The following is a 23082-nucleotide window of genomic DNA, read 5'->3' on the forward strand; positions in this document are numbered from 1 at the left end:
AAGTCCAAATTGATGAATAGAATAAATTCAAAAGAAAGAATTTTTTCTGCTGAAAAGGAGAACATTCACTTTGCACAGATGACGGTTCAGCCTACAGCAAGGTACTTCTGGTCTTCCCGTAGACCCGGGGTGCATCGGGGTCGTTCATGTACCTGAGTTATAATTGTCTTCCTCTTTGTGGGCTTTTCGACACATCTGTGTGTTTCCCCAGTAAGTCCTGTAATTGTTCCGGGTTGCACCTAAAACTCTCTGGGGTGGGATTGGGGGTCTGTTGGGTAACATCTGAGGTTACCGAATATGCACGCCCGTACCTCTTACGAAGTTGATTGGTCTTTGTCTGCTATTCTAAATACCAGGAAATGTCAGCTAGGAGGGAGGGCTCTGCCCGTGCTGAAAGGATACAATGATAATTTTGTATGTCATATCCACTGAATAGCTTTCAGTGATTCCAGAAAGTTCTTACGTGCCTGGTACTGCCAGACAGGTCTAGCCTTGGTGTCCTCACTAGGCAGGGATATAAAGTTGATTTGTTTTTGTTTTTGTATCTTGAGCATTTTCATCTGTTCTTGTTACTCATTTGTGAGCCCTGACAAATCTGGAAGTATCTCCAGTTTCCCTCTGCCAAGTCTGTTTGCCCCTCCCGGTGGTCCTCTTCTATAGGATTAAAGTGACGCTGTGCCTTCTCACCTTCATTCAACAGCTGACATCTAGTCCTTGGGAAGCACTTCTGCATTATCCTTCCCGACTGACACTGGGAGCTCAGATCCACCCCAGGGTTGCCCTTCACCTTTCGCCCTTCAGATTTTTCAAGTGGGAGTTAGATACTCAAGCTGGAGGGCACGCTTCTTAACTCCCCTGAGGGTTCCTTTTGGAGCTCTTTCCCCCAGGTGTCCCTCCACATTCCACTCCTGATTTGTCTGTCCCGTCGGGAGGAAGAAAGCACACCAGCAGCGTGAACAGAGTATCGCTCTGAAACACTTAACGTTAGTCGTTGACTGCTGAAGAGCTACAAGGTGGGCCCTGGGAGGTAGCCATTGCTAAAAACTACTGCCATCTCTATGGCTGACGGATCCGAGGGACCAGGTCGCAGGTAGGAGAATTTAGAATCTGAGAGGAAGAGCCTCCAAGAGCTGGCGTCTCTGTGACCCGTGCTTCTGGGAAGGGCACTGTTCAGCCACAGGAACAAACTTCTGCTGCAGTGAAGAGGCATTACTGAGCTCCCACTAGGGAAGTGCACGCCAATGGCTGACCTTCAGCAGAACGCGCGTGTCTCCTGTTCCAGGCTTCCAGCCTCCCTCTAGTGCCCCTCTTGAAAGAGCCTATCGGGGAGAGGCTGGCAAAGCAGAAGCTGACACGGACATCCGGCATCACAGAGCAGAGTATGGAAGAGTGGGTTTTCAGCCAGATGACGATGACTTTCTTGGCACAGCAACTCTTGGGGTGGAGCCGGACTCCGGGCACGTCAATAGCACACAGTCTCTTCAACGATCCTTGAAGCCCCTCTCAATGAGGCTTGGGGTACCCCGCTGTTCCCCCTGGAGGGTCCCGGGCTCTCGGCAGAGTTCCTGCCCCTTCCCCGCTTCCCCGATAGTCTGTGCCGGGGGGGGGGGGGGGGGGGGGGGGGGGGGGGGGGGGGGGGGGGGGGGGGGGAGTGAGGGTTAAGGGCCACGTAGCTGGTTTTTGGATATCTCTTTAAAATTTTTCTGTTACGGTTGGGGTGCCTGGGTGGCTCAGTCGGTTAAGTGTCTGACTCTTGATTTTGGCTCAGATCATGATCTCACAGTTTGTGAGATCGAGCCCTGCAGAGGGCTCTGTGCTGCTAGTTCCTGAGACTACTTGGGATTATCTACCTCCTCTCTGCCCCTCCCCCCACTCGTGCGTGCACATGCTCTCTCTCAATAGACGTTTAGAAAAAATTCTCTTATGGTCAAGCACTTTCCTTTAAAATATGATCTCTACTGTTTCTCTTTACCCCGTTTTATAGCTTTAACTAACTCCAGCTGCCTCTGTTTCCTCTCTTCTCTCCCTCCTACGAGCCCCTCCCACCACCACCACTAAGCAAAATTTGTGCCTGTGTTCTTTCTTGCCTTATCTTCCTTATTTTTTATTTATCTCATTTCTTTCAATGCCTGTACTAGGGTAGGTGAGATAAGAGAAAGGATAGAATTATTCGGGCATGAATCAGAGATCTTAATAATTTCTAAGATACAAATTGTGAGGCACAGACAGGGCTGGAACCGCTCAGTTATTGCATGTCTTCTTGTGTAGGATACAGTCTGTTAGAGACTTAACATGTGAGGCTCCAAAGCATGTATGCTGCTATATTGATTATACAGTAGGGCCACAAAACATTTATACTTAGTTACATGGCTTAGATAACCTTTCCAATGCCCTATAAATCAGTAGATTCCAGGCCTGTTTGCCGTAAACCATCCTAGACCGATCAGGTATGTCTTGCTGAAAGAATTTTATAAATAAGGAATCTTGCACCAGCCATCAGTTTGCCAGGAGGTCTGTTGTTAGCATCATTTCACAAGGATTTATTCAAGTAAACTTTCTTTTAAGAAAGATGACGGATTGTAGGCCTGCCACCATTTCCTTTCCAATGACCATTTCCTTTGCAGCCAGTGAGATGGAACTGACGAGAATTAATACTAAATATGTTGACTGCAGACGAGCGGAACAGAAAGAACAGAGATGCATGGACAAGCTCATTTATGTTCCATCTGAGACGTGTTTTCCTTAAGAAGGTAGGGAGAGTCCAGGCCGCAATTGGTAAGCCTCAGGCAAGGAACTGGAGCAAAGCCAGTAACTCTCCACCCCCCCCCCCCCCCCCCCCCCCCCCCCGCCCCAGTCCCCGCCATGTGTATTTATTGTGAGAGAGAGAGAGCATGGTAGCAAGCTTGAGCATGGGAGGGGCGGAGAGAGGGAGGGAGAGAAGCTGGCTCTGCGCTGTCAGCATGGAGCCTGATGTGGGCTTGATCTCACATGACCTGAGCTGAAATCAAGAGCCTGACCCTCAACCTACTGAGCCACCCAGGCACCCCAAAACTGGTAACTCTTAACTGAATTAAGCAGATAGATTGCAAAGGAGGTTTGGGGGTGGGGGATGATAGGAGGCAGAGCCAGCTTTAAGTTTCCAGACTGCAGAGAGGGAAAAAGTCGCTAGGGATCCTAAAGCCCAAATAAACTGCACTGATGTGCTCCCAAGTTTTTCCAAGTTTGTTAGGTGCGCGACAGGAGATCTCCTAGGAGGTGTTCCCCAAATTTGGCTGGTCATAAGATTCACCTAGGAGATGGGGAAGCTTTTAAAAACTGCAAAATCCCAGCTCCCACATCAGACCTACTTGGATCAGAATCCGGGGGTGGGGCTGGAATTCAGTATTTTTAAGATGCTCCTGAAGAATGTTCTAATGATCTTTGTGGTTGGGAGACCACTTCCCTGTACTACAGATCAAACACAGTGGGCCTTCCCATGTTGCCCTGTCTGGGAACTAAAACACCCAGTCAGTAAGATTCCAGGCCCTTTGGGAAAGTGAGCCTTTCCCTCAGGGTACCAATATCCTGTGAAACGTGTGGTTCCTACCATCTGGCATTAGGCCGTTACTACTGCAGATAGTTATTTTTCTGTTTATAATTACACTTGTGTTAATTTTCTATTGCTGCCGTGACAAATTACTGCAAACTTAGTGATTTAAAGAATGCACATTTATCGTCTTGGAGGTCAGAAATTGGAAATGGTTCTTATGAGGCTAAAATCAAAGTGTTGGTAGGGCTTCATTCCATTCTGGAGGCTTGAGGAGAGAATTTATCTTCCCATCCTTTCCAGCTTCTAATGGGCAACCCATATTCACTGGCTGGGTCTGCCTCCTGCCATCTGTGGAGCCAGCAACAGCAGGCTGGGTCCTCCCTGCACTACCATTTCTTTGGTTTTTCTCTGCCTCCCTCTTCTACTTTTAGGGATGACAACTACAGGAGTCCCTCCCCCCCCCCCCCCCCCCCCCCCCCCCCCCCCCTTACCAGCCCTGTCGCTTTCCACGGTTTCTGTTACTTGTAGCCCATCACAGTCTGCAAGCAGATGGTCCTTCTCCTGATGCATCATCAGAAGGTCACCAGTAAGGGCGCCTGGGTGGTTCAGTTGGTTAAGCGTCCGACTTTGGCTCAGGTCATGATCTTATAGTTCGTGGGTTTGAGCCTGCATCGGGCTCTGTGCTGACAGCTCAGAGCCTGGAGCCCGCTTCAGATTCTGTGTCTCCTTCTCTCTCTGCCCCTCCCCCGCGTGCACGCGCTCTCTCTCTCTCTCCCCTTCAAAAATAAACATTGAAAAAAAAAAGGTCGCCAGTAGCCTAACTCTTAGGCACAATGCCTACATCATTTACCTCCCTTCATCTTATCACATAGGCACCTTATGTCACGAGAAGGTCGAATATAGTACAATAAGATATTTTAAGAGACCACATTCGTGTAACTTTTGTTACACGTATATTGTAATTTTAGTTTATTATTAGTTGTTAATCTCTTACTGTGCCTAATTTATACACTAAACTATCATGGCTATGTATGTACAGGAAAGCCATGACATATACAGATCTTCCTGGACTTATGACAGGGTTATATCCCGATAAATCCATTGTTTGTTGAAGATCTCGAAAGCTGAAATGCATTTAGCACGCCTAACCTGCCAGACATCATAGCTTAGGCTGCAGTTGGGCAAAGTCCTCTCACACAAAGCCTCTTTTATAATAGTGTTGACTATCTCATGTAATTTATTGAATACTGTACTGAAAGTGCCAAACAGATGGTTGTCTGGGTACAGAATGGTTGTCAGTGTATCGGTTGTTGACCCTCGTGATCGCGTGGCTGGCGGGGAACCGCGGCTGGTGCCGCTGCCTGGTATCACAGGAGAGGATCTTCTTGCATATTGTTAGCCCGGGAAAAGATCCAAATTCAAAATTCCAACTACCGTTTCTACCAAATGAGTATTGCTTTCGCACCAGCGTAGTTGAAAAATCATAAAATTGTAAAGCTGGGAACCATCTGTACAGGGTTTTTGGCACTACAGTGGTTTCCGGCATCCACCAGGGGTCTTAGAAGGCGTCTCTCAGGGATGAGGGGGGGCTACTGTACTGTGATTGCATTGGGCTCACCTGGAAAACCCAGGCCACTCTACCATTGTAAAGTAAGCTGATTACTGCCCTGCAACCTTAAGTCCCTTTGCCATCTAATGGAACACAGTCACAGGTTCTAGGATTAGGGTGTGCACATCTTCCGGGCCGGGGGGGGGGGGCGGGGGGAGGGGGGTGCTATTCTGCCTCCTTCATATCCTGTTTTCCAAATTAGATTCCTAGGAGGACAGGACCACATGCTATCTTAACTAGAAGGGTGTTGTGCCAGAGTAATCATTCAATAATTGATGGTTGAATGGTTGGATGAATTTGAGCTAAATGCTGAATAAAAGTGCCTCCATTTCCAAGTTGTAGTTTTCTGCAGAGGATTCCTTCACGTTACTGAGCTTATACACCAGAATAATTTCATGAAGTACATTGTAATCGGGAATAGAACTCATCAATACGCTAGAACTTATCTCAGTGTCCAAAAAGGTATTACTTCTGCCTGTTTAGATCAATACACGTGCTCCCAAAGCTGTTGTCACTTCTCCAGGATCACCCGCTTCTCCCATTGTTTGCGTAAATGTTTTGCTCCCTGAAGAGTCCCTGGAGTGTCTGGCAGCATGAGTCCAGCAAAATCATCTTCCTGTTTAGTCATGTTTTTGGGAACAGAAATCAGCATTCATTTGTCAGTAGTACATGGTTCCCGTAGGTTGCTTTCCATTCTCTCGGCATCTTAAATTTAAAAAGAAAAAGAAAAACAATACACGAATACAAAGGAAAATGGTGTTGCCCGTTCTCACCCCAATATGGAACTTGAATAGTGTCTTGATTTGATTGTTATTTAGAAGCAACCTTCTTATGTTCCCAATCAAAAAGTTCTTTCCTTTCTAAAAAGGAGGAAATAATAGCTTTTGGATATCTCTCACAATATTGTCACACTTCCTGAACTCCATATTTTAAAATTCAATGAGTCAATAAGGGAGCATTTTGTAAGCACCGTGCTTTATAAAACACATCTAAGACACAAACCTCACCTGAAAGAGGCTGAAAATCTAGTGGAAATCTATGCAAACCTGGAAGGAAAGAAGCCTTTATACAAAGAGTAGATTTAATTGAACCTTTTCTATGCCACGGAAACATTTGCATCTAATGATCATAATGTTATTTTAGCTGTAATAGCCTCAATTTGCTGTGCAACGAGTTGAAAAGATAGCATGGATATGTAACAATCCTCTATGATTTTTGAAATATTTTAACCAAGACTTAATTTTCTTACCAATTTTAATATTTTTCCAAAGTGAAATCAATAAGGAAAACCAACTCGGTTGAATTTCACCTTCTCCTGTTTAACCTTTCCCGTAATGCCAAGCGACAATTCCTTTGATTCACACAGACTCTCACTTCGATCCAAAATCCTCCTGAATACTTCATCTCTTAAATCTCCAGTTTCACTTATATTTAAGTGCCCAACTTGTATGAATGCGGCTGATTTTTTTCAAGTAGGCTCGATTAAACTTTCCGAGTGGCCACGCTTATCTGGATTACACTAGAAGATTCTCTTCTAATGATCCTCATTTCAGCCCCTACTTCCCCAGCCATCAGCAACTAGGTGGCTTGGGTGTGAGTTTTAACTGCTTATCTGAGTTTCTTTTATGCTTTTCGTGGCAAGAGGTAACAGCAATGAAAAATATGAACAATAAAATGAAAAAAGAGTATTATTGCCGTCCTGGCGTTGCAGCCTCAAAAACTTTAGATGTAAAGATACCTTAGGGGCGCCTGGGTGGCTCATTCAGTTAAGCATCTGACTCTTGATTTCGGCTCAGGTCATGATCTCACAGTGTTGTGGGTTTGAGCCCAAATTGGGCTCTGTGTGGATGCCTTGGAGCCTGCTTGGGATTCTCCCTCTCCCCTCCCCTGCTAGTGCTCTGTCTCTCTCAAAATAAGTAAATAAACTTAAAAAAAAAGAGAGAGATATCTTGTCCATGTCGGGGGCTTCTCCCCATTTCATTGCCTCAGAAAGAAGAGACACTGCCTCTCCCTGTTGTTACTACTGAAAACGTGCGAAGTAATGAACTGTTTTGCCCGGACAGCGCTGTTCTATGATGGTGGGTTGTGAGACCCTGACAGATGCGTTTTTGTTAAGTTGAACTTAAGAGTCCCAATTTACTGCCTCAATTAGAACTGTGCCTTCCAAGTTCCTGCTTGACTTGTATGTGCAAGATGCATTCAAAGCAATAAGCTTTTGAAATTGTACATTCTCAATGCCTTGAGCGCTCACCCTAGGCCCTGATCATTTGCATTTTTGCAATGAACACCTGTTGTAAGTGACTCGGGCCTGCAGGGGCAGCGCACCAGCTTCCTTCAGCTTAGACGGGGACTGTCAGAGCCTGGGATACACTGAGAAGTGGAGGACTCCTCACCAAGTGTGGTAGCAGCTGGAGCAGGTTTGTTCCTTGCGGGTGCTCCTCTCACTGACCTGGTTTCTTCCGAGGAGAAACGGAAGGTCTGTAGGTATCTTCACTGAGGGACACGGCCAACTTCTAGAGTTGTGTATGCCCTTTTTCTTGTGACCGCACGGGTCCACCAGTTCTTCCCATTCCATCTTCCTCTTGCTCTTCCATTCCCTTTTCGAGTGACCAGCTGGGGACCCCTGCACCCCCAACCCCCCTTGTTTGAGCCTTGGTTCTCGTTCACGAGAAAGGCTTTTATGTTTTGGGCCAGGCGCTGTGCTAATACCCTCAACAGCCCAATGAGGTGCTGTTATTGTGTAGTTGTTACAGGGAAGTATTTTTAAAAGGTGGCAGATGGTCCCAAAGAAGACAAGACAAGCGTGAGTTTGCTGGCAGGGGGGAGGATGCCTCTGTTGTCTCATGAGGAAATTTAGGACTGTGGAAAACGGTTTTTCCCTGAAGGTTCTGATGATTCCCTAAGTCACTTGCTAGTTTTGAACTCATTGTGTTTTGGTCAAAAATGCCTGTCATTTATCTCTTACCACAGTAATTGAAGCAGAGAAATCTCTCCCAACCGAAAGTCTCCCAGAAGCTGGATCACGTTTTAGGGCAGTTTGTGGCCTCCGGGTCGTAAAGATACTTATAACAGGATGCTAGGGAGGGAAGACTGTGTGTGAGACCATTTCAGGCAAGGCTATTATTAAAGCAAAGCTTACAACCAGGCAGGCCATGGTTGGGTATGAATTGGGGCCTGAACAGTCTGGATAATTGGATCTTCTCTCTAGTTGTATTGTGCCAGTGGAGACTAGACCAAAAACAGAGGCTATTTCTCATCAACGTTTCCTCTCTGCCACAGGACTGCTAAGAGGGACCTCTTGTCAGCTCTCTCTGTGGCAGAGTGCCTTAAAAGTCTTCTTGGGTGACACCTCTAGAACGGCCTCAATCTGTTTGCTGAAACCAGGCCGAGTTGCTGAACTTCCTCATCAATACTGATGACTTCAACTGTGGAGGCACATTACCAAGAACATTACTGATGGGGCAATGTCATCCCAGGGCGGGGAATCACCCGTGGATTTCCATGGGTTTAGACCTTCGATCTGAAAATAGGGAGCCTTTCATCAATGGCTTGAAGAATGGAATAAAAGAATCATAGGTATTAAGATTCCAAATGGCCTTAAAGCAACTGTAGGGGGTTGTCCTGCAGCTTGGAATTAGGTCCAAGTTTAAAGCTGCCTGGGGGTGCCTGGCTGGCTCAGTTGGAAGAGAATGCAACTCTTGATCTCAGTCTCCGGGGTGAGTTCGAGCCCCACATTGGGTGTGGAGATTACTTAAACAAATAACCTGAAAAAAAAATTGCCTTGATGGCATTGGTCATCAAGATCACATAGGAGCCCAAGGCCACCTTAATGTAAACCCACTGATGAATTTAAGTGCAAAATGTTGCAGTCTGTGAAAAGCTGGCTGGAGGAGGGAAGATGGCGGCGTAGGAGGATGCTGGGTTCACCGCGCGTCCTGCTGATCACTTAGATTCCACCTACACCTGCCTAAATAACCCAGAAAACCGCCAGAGGATTAGCAGAACGGAGTCGCCGGAGCCAAGCGCAGACGAGAGGCCCACGGAAGAGGGTAGGAAGGGCGGCGAGGCGGTGCGCGCTCCACGGACTGGCGGGAGGGAGCCGGGGCGGAGGGGCGGCTCGCCGGCCAAGCAGAGCCCCCGAGTCTGGCGGGCAAAAGCGGAGGGGCCTGACGGACTGTGTTCCGACAGCAAGCGCGACTTAGTGTCTGGGAGGTCATAAGTTAACAGCTCTGCTCGGAAAGCGGGAAGGCTGGAGGACAAAGGGAGGGAGAGCTGCTGAGCCCCCGGACGACAGAGCTCAGTTTGGTGGGGAACAAAGGCGCTCGCCAGCGCCATCTCCCCCGCCCATCCCCCAGCCAAAATCCCAAAGAGAACCAGTTCCTGCCAGGGAACTTCCTCGCTCCGCGCAAACACCCAACTCTGTGCTTCTGCGGAGGAGCCAAACCTCCGGCAGCGGATCTGACTCCCTCCCGCTGCCACAGGGTCCCTCCTGAAGGGGGATCACCTAAGGAGAAGCTAGCTAAGCCTGCCCCTCCTGCCCCCATGCACCTTGCCTACCCACCCCAGCTAATACGCCAGATCCCCAGCATCACAAGCCTGGCAGTGTGCAAGTAGCCCAGACGGGCCACGCCACCCCACAGTGAATCCCGCCCCTAGGAGAGGGGAAGAGAAGGCACACACCAGTCTGACTGTGGCCCCAGCGGGCAGACATCAGGTCTGACTGCGACTCCGCCCACCAACTCCAGTTATACACCACAGCACAGGGGAAGTGCCCTGCAGGTCCTCACCACGCCAGGGACTATCCAAAATGACCAAGCGGAAGAATTCCCCTCAGAAGAATCTCCAGGAAATAACAACAGCTAATGAGCTGATCAAAAAGGATTTAAATAATATAACAGAAAGTGAATTTAGAATAATAGTCATAAAATTAATCGCTGGGCTTGAAAACAGTATAGAGGACAGCAGAGAATCTCTTGCTACAGAGATCAAGGGACTAAGGAACAGTCACGAGGAGCTGAAAAACGCTTTAAATGAAATGCAAAACAAAATGGAAACCACCACGGCTCGGATTGAAGAGGCAGAGGAGAGAATAGGTGAACTAGAAGATAAAGTTATGGAAAAAGAGGAAGCTGAGAAAAAGAGAGATAAAAAAATCCAGGAGTATGAGGGGAAAATTAGAGAACTAAGTGATACACTAAAAAGAAATAATATATGCATAATTGGTATCCCAGAGGAGGAAGAGAGAGGGAAAGGTGCTGAAGGGGTACTTGAAGAAATAATAGCTGAGAACTTCCCTGAACTGGGGAAGGAAAAAGGCATTGAAATCCAAGAGGCACAGAGAACTCCCTTCAGACGTAACTTGAATCGATCTTCTGCACGACATATCATAGTGAAACTGGCAAAATACAAGGATAAAGAGAAAATTCTGAAAGCAGCAAGGGGTAAACGTGCCCTCACATATAAAGGGAGACCTATAAGACTCGTGACTGATCTCTCTTTTGAAACTTGGCAGGCCAGAAAGAATTGGCACGAGATTTTCAGTGTGCTAGACAGAAAAAATATGCAGCCGAGAATCCTTTATCCAGCAAGTCTGTCATTTAGAATAGAAGGAGAGATAAAGGTCTTCCCAAACAAACAAAAACTGAAGGAATTTGTCACCACTAAACCAGCCCTACAAGAGATCCTAAGGGGGACCCTGTGAGACAAAGTACCAGAGACAACACTACAAGCATAAAACATACAGACATCACAATGACTCTAAACCCGTATCTTTCTATAATAACACTGAATGTAAATGGATTAAATGCGCCAACCAAAAGACATAGGGTATCAGAATGGATAAAAAAACAAGACCCATCTATTTGCTGTCTACAAGAGACTCATTTTAGACCTGAGGACACCTTTAGATTGAGAGTGAGGGGATGGAGAACTATTTATCATGCTACTGGAAGCCAAAAGAAAGCTGGAGTAGCCATACTTATATCAGACAAACTAGACTTTAAATTAAAGGCTGTAACAAGAGATGAAGAAGGACATTATATAATAGTTACAGGGTCTATCCATCAGGAAGAGCTAACAATTATAAATGTCTATGCGCCGAATACCGGAGCCCCCAAATATATAAAACAACTACTCATAAACATAAGCAACCTTATTGATAAGAATGTGGTAATTGCAGGGGACTTTAACACCCCACTAACAGAAATGGATAGATCATCTAGACACACGGTCAGTAAAGAAACAAGGGCCCTGAATGAGACATTGGATCAGATGGACTTGACAGATATATTTAGAACTCTGCATCCCAAAGCAACAGAATATACTTTCTTCTCGAGTGCACATGGAACATTCTCCAAGATAGATCATATACTGGGTCACAAAACAGCCCTTCATAAGTTTACCAGAATTGAAATTATACCATGCATACTTTCAGACCACAATGCTATGAAGCTTGAAATCAACCACAGAAAAAAGTCTGGAAAACCTCCAAAAGCATGGAGGTTAAAGAACACCCTACTAACGAATGAGTGGGTCAACCAGGCAATTAGAGAAGAAATTAAAAAATATATGGAAACAAACGAAAATGAAAATACAACAATCCAAACGCTTTGGGACGCAGCGAAGGCAGTCCTGAGAGGAAAATACATTGCAATCCAGGCCTATCTCAAGAAACAAGAAAAATCCCAAATACAAAATCTAACAGCACACCTAAAGGAAATAGAAGCAGAAGAGCAAAGACACCCCAAACCCAGCAGAAGAAGAGAAATAATAAAGATCAGAGCAGAAATAAACAATATAGAGTCTAAAAAAACTAGAGCAGATCAACAAAACCAAGAGTTGGTTTTTTTTTTTTGTTTTTGTTTATTTATTTTTGGGACAGAGAGAGACAGAGCATGAACGGGGGAGGGGCAGAGAGAGAGGGAGACACAGAATCAGAAACAGGCTCCAGGCTCTGAGCCATCAGCCCAGAGCCTGACGCGGGGCTCGAACTCACGGGCCGCGAGATCGTGACCTGGCTGAAGTCGGATGCTTAACCGACTGCGCCACCCAGGCGCCCCAAGAGTTGGTTTTTTGAAAAAATAAACAAAATTGACAAACCTCTAGCCAGGCTTCTCAAAAAGAAAAGGGAGATGACCCAAATAGATAAAATCATGAATGAAAATGGAATTATTACAACCAATCCCTCAGAGATACAAACAATTATCAGGGAATACTATGAAAAATTATATGCCAACAAATTGGACAACCTGGAAGAAATGGACAAATTCCTGAACACCCACACTCTTCCAAAACTCAATCAGGAGGAAATAGAAAGCTTGAACAGACCCATAACCAGCAAAGAAATTGAATCGGTTATCAAAAATCTCCCAACAAATAAGAGTCCAGGACCAGATGGCTTCCCAGGGGAGTTCTACCAGACGTTTAAAGCAGAGATAATACCTATCCTTCTCAAGCTATTCCAAGAAATAGAAAGGGAAGGAAAACTTCCAGACTCATTCTATGAAGCCAGTATTACTTTGATTCCTAAACCAGACAGAGACCCAGTAAAAAAAGAGAACTACAGGCCAATATCCCTGATGAATATGGATGCAAAAATTCTCAATAAGATACTAGCAAATCGAATTCAATGGCATATAAAAAGAATTATTCACCATGATCAAGTGGGATTCATTCCTGGGATGCAGGGCTGGTTCAACATTCGCAAATCAATCAACGTGATACATAACATTAACAAACAAAAAAAGAGAAGAACCATCACATTAACAAAAAAAAAAGAGATCAACCAAGAAGATTGATCCTGTCAATGGATGCAGAAAAGGCCTTTGACAAAATCCAGCACCCTTTCTTAATAAAAACCCTTGAGAAAGTCGGGATAGAAGGAACATACTTAAAGATCATAAAAGCCATTTATGAAAAGCCCACAGCTAACATCATCCTCAACGGGGAAAAACTGAGAGCTTTTTCCCTGAGATCAGGAACACGACAGGGATGCCCACTCTCACCGCTGTTGTTTAACATAGTGCTGGAAGTTCTAGCGTCAGCAATCAGACAACAAAAGGAAATCAAAGGCATCAAAATTGGCAAAGATGAAATCAAGCTTTCGCTTTTTGCAGATGACATGATATTATACATGGAAAATCCGATAGACTCCACCAAAAGTCTGCTAGAAATGATACATGAATTCAGCAAAGTTGCAGGATACAAAATCAATGTACAGAAATCAGTTGCATTCTTATACACTAACAATGAAGCAACAGAAAGACAAATAAAGAAACTGATCCCATTCACAATTGCACCAAGAAGCATAAAATACCTAGGAATAAATCTAACCAAAGATGTAAAGGATCTGTATGCTGGAAACTATAGAAAGCTTATGAAGGTAATTGAAGAAGATTTAAAGAAATGGAAAGACATTCCCTGCTCATGGATTGGAAGAATAAATATTGTCAAAATGTCAATACTACCCAAAGCTATCTACACATTCAATGCAATCCCAATCAAAATTGCACCAGCATTCTTCTCGAAACTAGAACAAGCAATCCTAAAATTCATATGGAACCACAAAAGGCCCCGAATAGCCAAAGGAATTTTGAAGAAGAAGACCAAAGCAGTCACAATCCCAGACTTTAGCCTCTACTACAAAGCTGTCATCATCAAGACAGCATGGTATTGGCACAAAAACAGACACATAGACCAATGGAATAGAATAGAAACCCCAGAACTAGACCCACAAACCTATGGCCAACTCATCTTTGACAAAGCAGGAAAGAACATCCAATGGAAAAAAGACAGCCTCTTTAACAAATGGTGCTGGGAGAACTGGACAGCAACATGCAGAAGGTTGAAACTAGACCACTTTCTCACACCATTCACAAAAATAAACTCACAATGGATAAAGGACCTGAATGTGAGACAGGAAACCATCAAAACCCTAGAGGAGAAAGCAGGAAAAGACCTCTCTGACCTCAGCCGTAGCAATCTCTTACTCGACACATCCCCAAAGGCAAGGGAATTAAAAGCAAAAGTGAATTACTGGGACCTTATGAAGATAAAAAGCTTCTGCACAGCAAAGGAAACAACCAACAAAACTAAAAGGCAACCAACGGAATGGGAAAAGATATTTGCAAATGACATATCGGACAAAGGGCTAGTATCCAAAATCTATAAAGAGCTCACCAAACTCCACACCCGAAAAACAAAGAACCCAGTGAAGAAATGGGCAGAAAACATGAATAGACACTTCTCTAAAGAAGACATCCAGATGGCCAACAGGCACATGAAAAGTTCAGCGTCACTCCTTATCAGGGAAATACAAATCAAAACCACACTCAAGTATCACCTCACGCCAGTCAGAGTGGCCAAAATGAACAAATCAGGAGACTCTAGATGCTGGAGAGGATGTGGAGAAACGGGAACCCTCTTGCACTGTTGGTGGGAATGCAAATTGGTGCAGCCGCTCTGGAAAGCAGTGTGGAGGTTCCTCAGAAAATTAAAAATAGACCTACCCTATGACCCAGCAATAGCACTGCTAGGAATTTATCCAAGGGATACAGGAGTACTGATGCATAGGGGCACTTGTACCCCAATGTTCATAGCAGCACTCTCAACAATAGCCAAATTATGGAAAGAGCCTAAATGTCCATCAATTGATGAGTGGATAAAGAAATTGTGGTTTATATACACAATGGAATACTACATGGCAATGAGAAAGAATGAAATATGGCCTTTTGTAGCAACGTGGATGGCACTGGAGAGTGTGATGCTAAGTGAAATAAGCCATACAGAGAAAGACAGATACCATATGGTTTCACTCTTAGGTGGATCCTGAGAAACTTAACAGGAACCCATGGGGGAGGGGGAGGAAAAAAAGAAAAAAAAAAAAAAGAAAAAAAAAAGAGGTTAGAGTGGGAGAGAGCCAAAGCATAAGAGACTCTTAAAAACTGAGAACAAACTGAGGGTTGATGGGGGGTGGGAGGGAGGAGAGGGTGGGTGATGGGTATTGAGGAGGGCACCTTTTGGGATGAGCACTGGTTGTTGTATGGAAACCAATTTGACAATAAATTTCATATAATAAAAATAAATAAATAAATAAATAAATAAATAAATAAATAAATAAATAGAAAAGCTGGCTAAATTTGAGATTCGGGAGATGCAGAAAGCCTGGAATCTACATGATTTAACAAAACAATGACTTTGCTGTTGAAAAATTTGTAACAAACATAGCAATTCATTCCTACATCTCTCAAGGTATTTAGTTTCATAGATTAAAAGGGTCTATTCTGCTGCTCCCCGCCTTTATTCCTGCCTCTCTACTCTCACAAATCCTCATTGGACTATCCAAAGCACAGGTAGTCTTGTTATGAATTACAGTAATAAACCATTGCTAGTACATTCCTCCCCTACCCTCAGATCCAGTAGTTGTGGTATTTGGGGGATTGCTAGGATCCTGTAGCAAAACCAGGGACAGGTATCATTTGCTGCATTTGGGAACGCTTTACTAATTTTGTGATGCCTCTTGGCACCAAGAGATTAGGCAATTTGAGTCTCTTGCCCAGTTCAAAGAAAGACATTTTTCCAAAGATGTATATTATTAAGGTGCCCTTTCAACTCTGTAACCCTCTGTGCAACCGTCTTGATCACTCTTTTGTGTCTCCATTGCCCACACCTTATGGTCTGTGGTCTGGGTAAATGCTTCATCTCACTGACTCTATCTAGAAAACAGAAGAGAAGGGCTTGGTCCCAGCACTAAACGACTGTGCCCAATCACAAAAATTAAGAATGCTGTAAGCCAATGAGCTGGATCACCACTCTTCATAGATAGGAGCTACCCCAAGAACCATCAGGGGAACAGAAAGAGTAGGTGTTTAAGCCAAGTCAGGAATAAAATTTCTGCTGACTGCAAGTCTCTGCCACTTTGGCTGGGTGAAATGATTTTTCCCGGAAGGTTTCAGTGATTGCCTAAAGCACTTGCTAGTTTTGCTAATGTGGTTTGACCTCACTGGGGCTCTCATCACAAATGCCTGTCATTTATCTCATGCTACACATAGCTGAGGCAGAGAATTTATTCCCAGCACCAAGAATCTCCTAGAAATTGGATAATCACCCTTTTGGTTCAATCCAATTTCATTTGATTGTCCCCTGGTTTAAGCCTCCTCTACGAATAAATATAACATTGATCTGGTGGTCGGTTTGTGTAATTGGCAATTGTTCTTCCCCTCTTCCAGATCATTTGTTTGTCTCACACGGTTTACAATGGCTGGATTTGTCAGAGGTATTCCCATTGGGCCTTCTAGATTTCTGCAGGCCATGATCTGATCCCCGGGGTTTCTTTATTTCCTCCCTTCTGCAATCTGTGAGTCACTGTATGTGTCTTAGCCATGGGCCAGCCTGCCATCCTTATTCCAAAATCGGAATGTGAGTTGCTGCCTTGCTTGCACCAGATTTTGTTAGGAGCAGGGAGACCTGTTTGCTTTCACTTGAAGCGAAGAGTTTTGAGTGTGACATTCCATAGTACACATTAGCTATGGCCTTGACATTTCTTATATTTGATGGGTATTTGCTTATTTGCAGAGTATGACTCAGGAATGATTGCAGTATTGTAACTGTATTACTTATGTAGAGATGTGTGTGTGTGTGTCTATGTAATTTAACACTGTAAATATCAGCATAGGGTGTGAGCTGTTCCGTGGCTTTCATTTTGATGAATACATAAGTGAACGAATGAATGAATGATGTTGCACTGTTAGATTTTTCTCCTTAGTATGTAGCTAGTAACTTCACATTTCCATTGTCTTCCCAACAGTCGTCCCATCCTCTCTGATGGCAAAAAACAGTAATGCATTTGGTGCAGGCTTTGGGGCCATTCCAGCTCTAGGGACCATTGTTGACTGGTCTTAGGCCTATTGCCCCAGCGTTAGATACCAAAGAGGCACACTGGTTTAGGTACCACTGAGAGAAAGAGTGCGGAAAAACCTTGACAGAACTATACATCAACATGTAACAAAACATGTAACATGTACATCAAGGTGTATTTTACTTCAGAGCTCTTACAGCATGCAGAATATGCATCTTACAATGCGGGCAGTATGGTGAGTTGGTTCAGAGTGAAGCTCAGAACTTTTGTTTGATAGTTTGGGGAAGAGACACCCCCCCTTCTCAAGTACAAGCGAGGAAGTAGTGTTCTAGCCACCAACATCCTATGACTCTGAGGAGGGCTGCCCCAGATGTGGCCAGTTGAAAAGAAACTGGGTTCTAGGAGCTCCTGGGTGGCTCAGGTGGTTAAGCATCTGACTTTGGCTCAGGTCACAATCTCACAGTCCGTGGGTTCCAGCCCCGCATCAGACTCTGTGCTGACAGCTCAGAGCCTGGAGCCTGCTTTGGATTCTGTGTCTCCGTCTCTCTCTGCTCTTCCCCTGCTCACGCTCTGTTTCTCTTTCTCAAAAATGAATACACATTAAAAAAGAAAAAGAAAGAAAGAAAGAAAGAAAGAAAGAAAGAAGGAAGGAAACTGGGTTCCTGACACTGTCCTGTCTTGGCAGTGAGTTCTGCAGTTATGTGTATTAGGACATTTTCTTTATTATTGAAGCCAGTTCCAGTTGGTTTGTTTTTTAATTTGGAACCTAAAGCATCCTGTGTCAAGTATGACTTTTAATAAAGGATACTGAGCTCAAGAGGACAGACCATACACTGGGCAGCAATTAGAATCATAAAGAAAGAAACCCAAAGTGTAACAGTGTAGGATGTGAAAGAAAGAATGCCCTGTACATGGAGCAAAATATCCCTTCTGTGTCCTCACTTTTGCCTCGATTCTCTGATCACACCTGGCTCCTGCTCTTGAGTCCACTTGCAGGCCTTTTCATTAGAATTCCAGAGGAGTTTTCCAGGGAAAGTACATAAAAAAATAAATGGGAATTATCCAGTTTGGGAGAAAAAAAACACCCAAAACAAAAGAAGTAACAGAGAAGCAGGATAGCAAGTGGTTGAAAGCTTAGGGCTAGCGTTAGGTCCTGATTTCAAATCATGACTCTGTTGCTCACTCCTGAGCCACCTCACTGGCTCCTCCTTGTCTTCTCTCATCTGCCAAATGGGTCCAACCCTTGGCACTGTTAAGAGAATTAAGCAAGGTTGATGCATGTAAAGATGTTAATGAATGCCTTACAGATGCTAATTTTTAATACTGGCAAAACTTAGAAATCATTTTCAATTATATACAGTATCCAAAAGAGATTGTAATCCAGTGGCCTTAGCCTCATGAGTATGTAAGAATAAATAAAGACAACTCTTCAGCCAGTAATAGCTGCTAGGCCTCAAGATAGATAATAGACCAGTAAGGTTTTTCATTGTCTAGATTCAGTAAAGTCCTCTCTGGAGTTGTCACAGCACAATCTTTGGAACAGAAGGCTTGACTTTGCCTCCCTCTCCCATGGGCTCATGTCTTTGGGGTTCTTCCGTTCTTTCAGGTGCAGACTTCAGTAGCTTTATTTTTGCCTGGTTGTCCAGTAACCTCCACTTCAGTGCCTCTTTTCTTTTGTTTTTTGTTCTTTTTTAATGTTTGTTTATTTTGAGGGAGAGAGCGACAGAGTGTGAGCGGGGGAGGGGCAGAGAGAGAGGGAGACACAGAATCTGAAGCAGGCTCCGGGCTCCGAGCTGTCAGCACAGAGCCTGAGGAGGGGTTCGAATTCACAAACCACCAGATCCGAGGTTGGATGCTTAACGGACTGAGCCACCCAAGGACCTCTCAGTGCCCCCTTTCTAATTCATACTTACTCTATCCATTTCCTCCCTTTGTTGAAAGAAACAACTTCTGTGTTCCCATCCATTGCTATGAATAAAGAAATCATTGTTCAAAAACATTGGGTTTTGTGTAAATGTATTTTAAGATGTGATGTTTCAAAGAAAAGGATTGTGGTCTGAATCACAGACTAGAGCTGTCTAATTTTGTGGGTATTGCTTAAGAAGGAGGTCAGGTTTGGGGCGCCTGGGTGGCTCAGTTGGTTATGTGTCCAACTTCTGCTCAGGGTCACGATCTTGCGGTTCGTGGGTTCTGGCCCCACGTCGGGCTCTGTGCTGACATCTTGGAGGCTGGAGCCTGCTTCAGATTATGTGTCTCCCTTCCTCTCTGCCCCTCCCCTGCTCACTCTCTGTCTCTCAAAAATGAATAAACATTAAAAAAAAAAAACACTAAGGTATCTTAATAGTAGATACTAAAAAAAAAAAAAAAAAAAAAAAAGCCAGTTTTAAGTCCGTCTCCAGGTATGGGTGTATCTAGAGCTTTGCTGCTGAAAGTGTTGACCTTGATGTAGCCAGGACATCACATGGGAGCCTGTTAGAAATACAAAATCCCAGCACCCCTCCCCCACCTGCGAACCAGAATCCCTACATTCACAGGTACTTCAAATGACCTTGACACTGGAGGAACTCTGCTCTCAGAAGCAGAGTGGATGAGGGTAGAGAACGGACTGTGAGGCTCATCTTCTGATGGGAAGAAGGCCTTTGTGTGACTTTATGCTAAGTGTTCATTCTTTGTTTCTATCTTTTGTATTATTCTCCTTTGTCATGAAGAGAGAAAGCTACTCATTTATTAAGAAAGAAACTACATCAGAGACCAGCCATGATAAGGGATGCCCTATAGCACTAGGGAATATGCAATCAAACATGGCCTCTGCCAGAGAAAGCTCAAAGGCTGTAAGGGTGGCAGTTAATGAATTCCACTCAAGTCTTCAGGAGAATCAGGATTAGATCCAGCAGCAGTTGGCAATGCTAAAAGATTCCTCTGTACCCTCAGATGAAAGGGGCTCGGGGGAAACAGACCCTGGTCACAGCTCAAGGGGGTGAGCACAAAGAGTCAGGTCCTGGGAGGGGCTGCGAGCTGGGAGTCAGGCTTCAACTAGAGATCTGGACTGAGTGGTTTCCACTGGACTCTGGTCAGCCCAGAGTTGAAGAGTTGGCAGAGAGAAAAGGTCAAAGTCAAGAGAGAGGGTTATGCAAGTGGCATAGGAAAGAGCAAAGAAAAAGATTGAAAGTCCAAAGCAATAATCAGAAACCAGAAGTGCCCTGGGAGTTGAAGAGGTAGGCAGAAAGGAAAATAGGAGATCTGGGACATCAGCCCTTTGGACACTTTGCTATTGGTGAGTGCTGGACATTGAGATTTGCCAGGAATCTAAGGTTATTACGAAATGGGGGCTCCTAGCTGGAGCGAGGAGAGAGGGTCATGGAGGGAGACAGGTAGTGACCAGGAGCTGTTGACCCAGGCAGACTTCTGTGCTGTGAGCGGCTGGGCAGGAAGGATGAAGTCCACGAGGTTGAAGATGCTCAAGTGAGAAAGGTTCATGGAGGAGCCCTGGTTTCTCCACTATGCCAGGCCAAGGAGCAAAGAGTTCCTGAAGGATTGTTGGGGGCAGGAAAACAACGGAAGGGCAGCCCAGGTCAAAGAGGCGAGAGGAGTGAGGCAAACAAGGCCGTTGACTGGCATGCCGAGATCTGCCTGTTAGCTCTCTGTGCTCTTTCGTAGAGCCTGATGGGCACAGATGACCCTGAGCATAAATCACAGCACAGAGGAGGGCAGAGGCTTGCGAAGAATGCAAGGTACCTCAAACCAGTAATGTTTGTACTTCGGTTCAGTATTTCAGTTGCTAAAGTCTTAATCCAAGGAAAAGGATATCATTTTGAATATAGGACCAAGCATGCCATCAAGAAAATGTGCAGGCGTTGCAATCAGACACATGGGGGCTTTGGAAAATTATCTTTGGGCTTTCATTTCTGTATCTATAAAATTGAGAAAATGCTACCTTCTCTGTAGGGCTCCTGGAAAGGTTTAACACATGTGGAACACCTAACAAGGTAACACCAAACGCATAGCAGGGGGCTTGATGCAGCTGGGGAAGTGTGGGAAGGAGAAAGCATTCATGCTTGTCTGCCTGAGCCTTCTACCTGCTTTTGCTCATTATGGACGTTCCACTGTTCTTTTTGTATTTGAGGGCTACTAATTTTTTGTTTTTGTTTTGCATTTACTGCACGAAGAAGATGATAGTTCTATTTCTGGTAGGTACTGAAAGAGGACAAAAGTACTTCTTAGTTTAAAATAGAATTGACCGAGGGAGAGTTGAACTCTACCTAGAAGCTACACACAGCACAGCCCTAGGATAGACAGCTGCCATCTACTGCCTGCCTCCCTCCTGGTGGGCAGAGAACCTCAAGGAAAATAAGAGTCTTATAAGCGCTAACCCTGAAAGTCTAGGTCTGTAAAGGGAGGGCCAACATCTCAGCTTGTATCAAGCCAAAAGCTGCTATTTACTTGGTGAATTATGGAAAGGCCAGCTGCTTTCGAAGCTAGTGGGTGGGTATAGTTAGGTCACTACCCTTTCCAGAAAGGACGTTGGCATTTTTTTTTTTTAATTTTTTTTTTTCAATGTTTATTTATTTTTGGGACAGAGAGAGACAGAGCATGAACGGGGGAGGGGCAGAGAGAGAGGGAGACACAGAATCGGAAACAGGCTCCAGGCTCTGAGCCATCAGCCCAGAGCCTGACGCGGGGCTCGAACTCACGGAACGCGAGATCGTGACCTGGCTGAAGTCGGACGCCCAACCGACTGCGCCACCCAGGCGCCCCAAGGACGTTGGCATTTTAACCAGGATCTTCAGAGAAAAATGCCACCATTCAAAGCAGTGACTCTTACACTAAGAAGTTTTGATGCTGTGGCAGATCCACTGGAGAAAAGTTGAGAGACAAGGAGACTTTAGGATATTTCTGTCCTTGGTGCTCCCAAACATTCTCTTTCTGGGTGAGCCTCTCTTCTTCCAAATTGATCCTAAACTTCCCTGATGTCAACGTGGGGAATGGTTTCTTAAGCTGCTTCCTGGCCTTAGAGTATCTGAATAATGTATAGCTTATCTCACACACGCGCGCGCACACACACACACACACACACACACATTAAAGATAGATTCTCCATGAAAAAGTCAGCCAAAGAAGAAGGGCCTACTGGCCTTTTGATAGTGAAGACCACAGAGGATAAAAGTATTGCCTCTAAAAGATACTGTTTCTTTAAAGAAAAATCATGTAGCTCTGATGTGCTGGTGCTGTCTTTTCAAAACAAAACAAAACCCTTTAAAACACAAACACTGTTGATTACACACCATTCTCAGGTAAGCTGTGGCCTTGATCAATACATTGATTTTTGTTTAAAAGGAGAGGAAAACCTCCTTTTTGGCAAGGGCGTCAATCTGGTTGACCCTTTAAATGTGTTAATTACAATTGTCAAAGCAATTGGGAAGACATAGCTTTTAAATATTAGATCAATTGATCAATTATAATGTGATTCCTCCGCTCACACACTCTGTTTTGTACCAAACAAGCCCTTGGCTGTTCAGAGAACAGAATTCATGCCAAACAAATTACCAGTGACTAGCCAATTTAAGAGATTAACCTTGCTTAAAAAGAGCCCCTGAATGGCTGTGATTCAGCGGTCTTCATTAGACTCAGTTCTTTCCTCCTTATTTGCCGTGACTCATCAGCTTTGATGGGACCAATTCTGTGATCATTTTCACTTTGTTTTGTCCTTTCTTGTAAATTGCATCAGATTTTTAAATTTTAATTTTCCATCACACAGGACCATATTTATGGTAGAAGGGCTTTTTCTTGTAAAACAAACGTATAAATTCTGGTTCACGGAAACATTGGAAATCGTACTACCTAGCAGGTGGTGTTTTTCTCATGTATAATGAGTAAAAAAATCTTAAGGCATTTAGATTGATAGATTTTGCTGCTGCTTCCTATTTAAAAAGTAGCTAAGCAGTGGAAAATAAATGGAGCGAATGGCTGCATTTCTGTAAATTTGCTTTTCAGAATTACTCCAGCATGGTCCTGGGTCTCAGAAATGGAGTCTGTGTCCCAAGTGGAGTCCAGGGCATTGGCCAGCCCATGTGTTTTTATTCTCGGGTATTC

General features: G+C 44.5%; 1 protein-coding gene across 6 annotated transcripts in view; it reads left to right on the forward strand.

Annotated features, from left to right (window-relative positions):
• The window catches only part of FRMPD4 (FERM and PDZ domain containing 4), an 856248-nt gene that overhangs the window by 144368 nt on the left and 688798 nt on the right, over positions 1-23082 (forward strand). The window contains exon 1 of one of the 6 annotated variants that reach the window (XM_045472374.1): positions 19994-20266. The exons of the other annotated variants lie outside the window; for them this stretch is intronic. The gene's annotated coding sequence lies outside the window, so the exon portion shown is untranslated. Of the gene's footprint in view, positions 1-19993; positions 20267-23082 lie in introns of those variants that run through there. 6 annotated transcript variants of the gene reach the window in all.

The sequence above is a fragment of the Leopardus geoffroyi genome, chromosome X, assembly GCF_018350155.1.
Source record: "Leopardus geoffroyi isolate Oge1 chromosome X, O.geoffroyi_Oge1_pat1.0, whole genome shotgun sequence".
NCBI lineage: Eukaryota > Metazoa > Chordata > Mammalia > Carnivora > Felidae > Leopardus > Leopardus geoffroyi.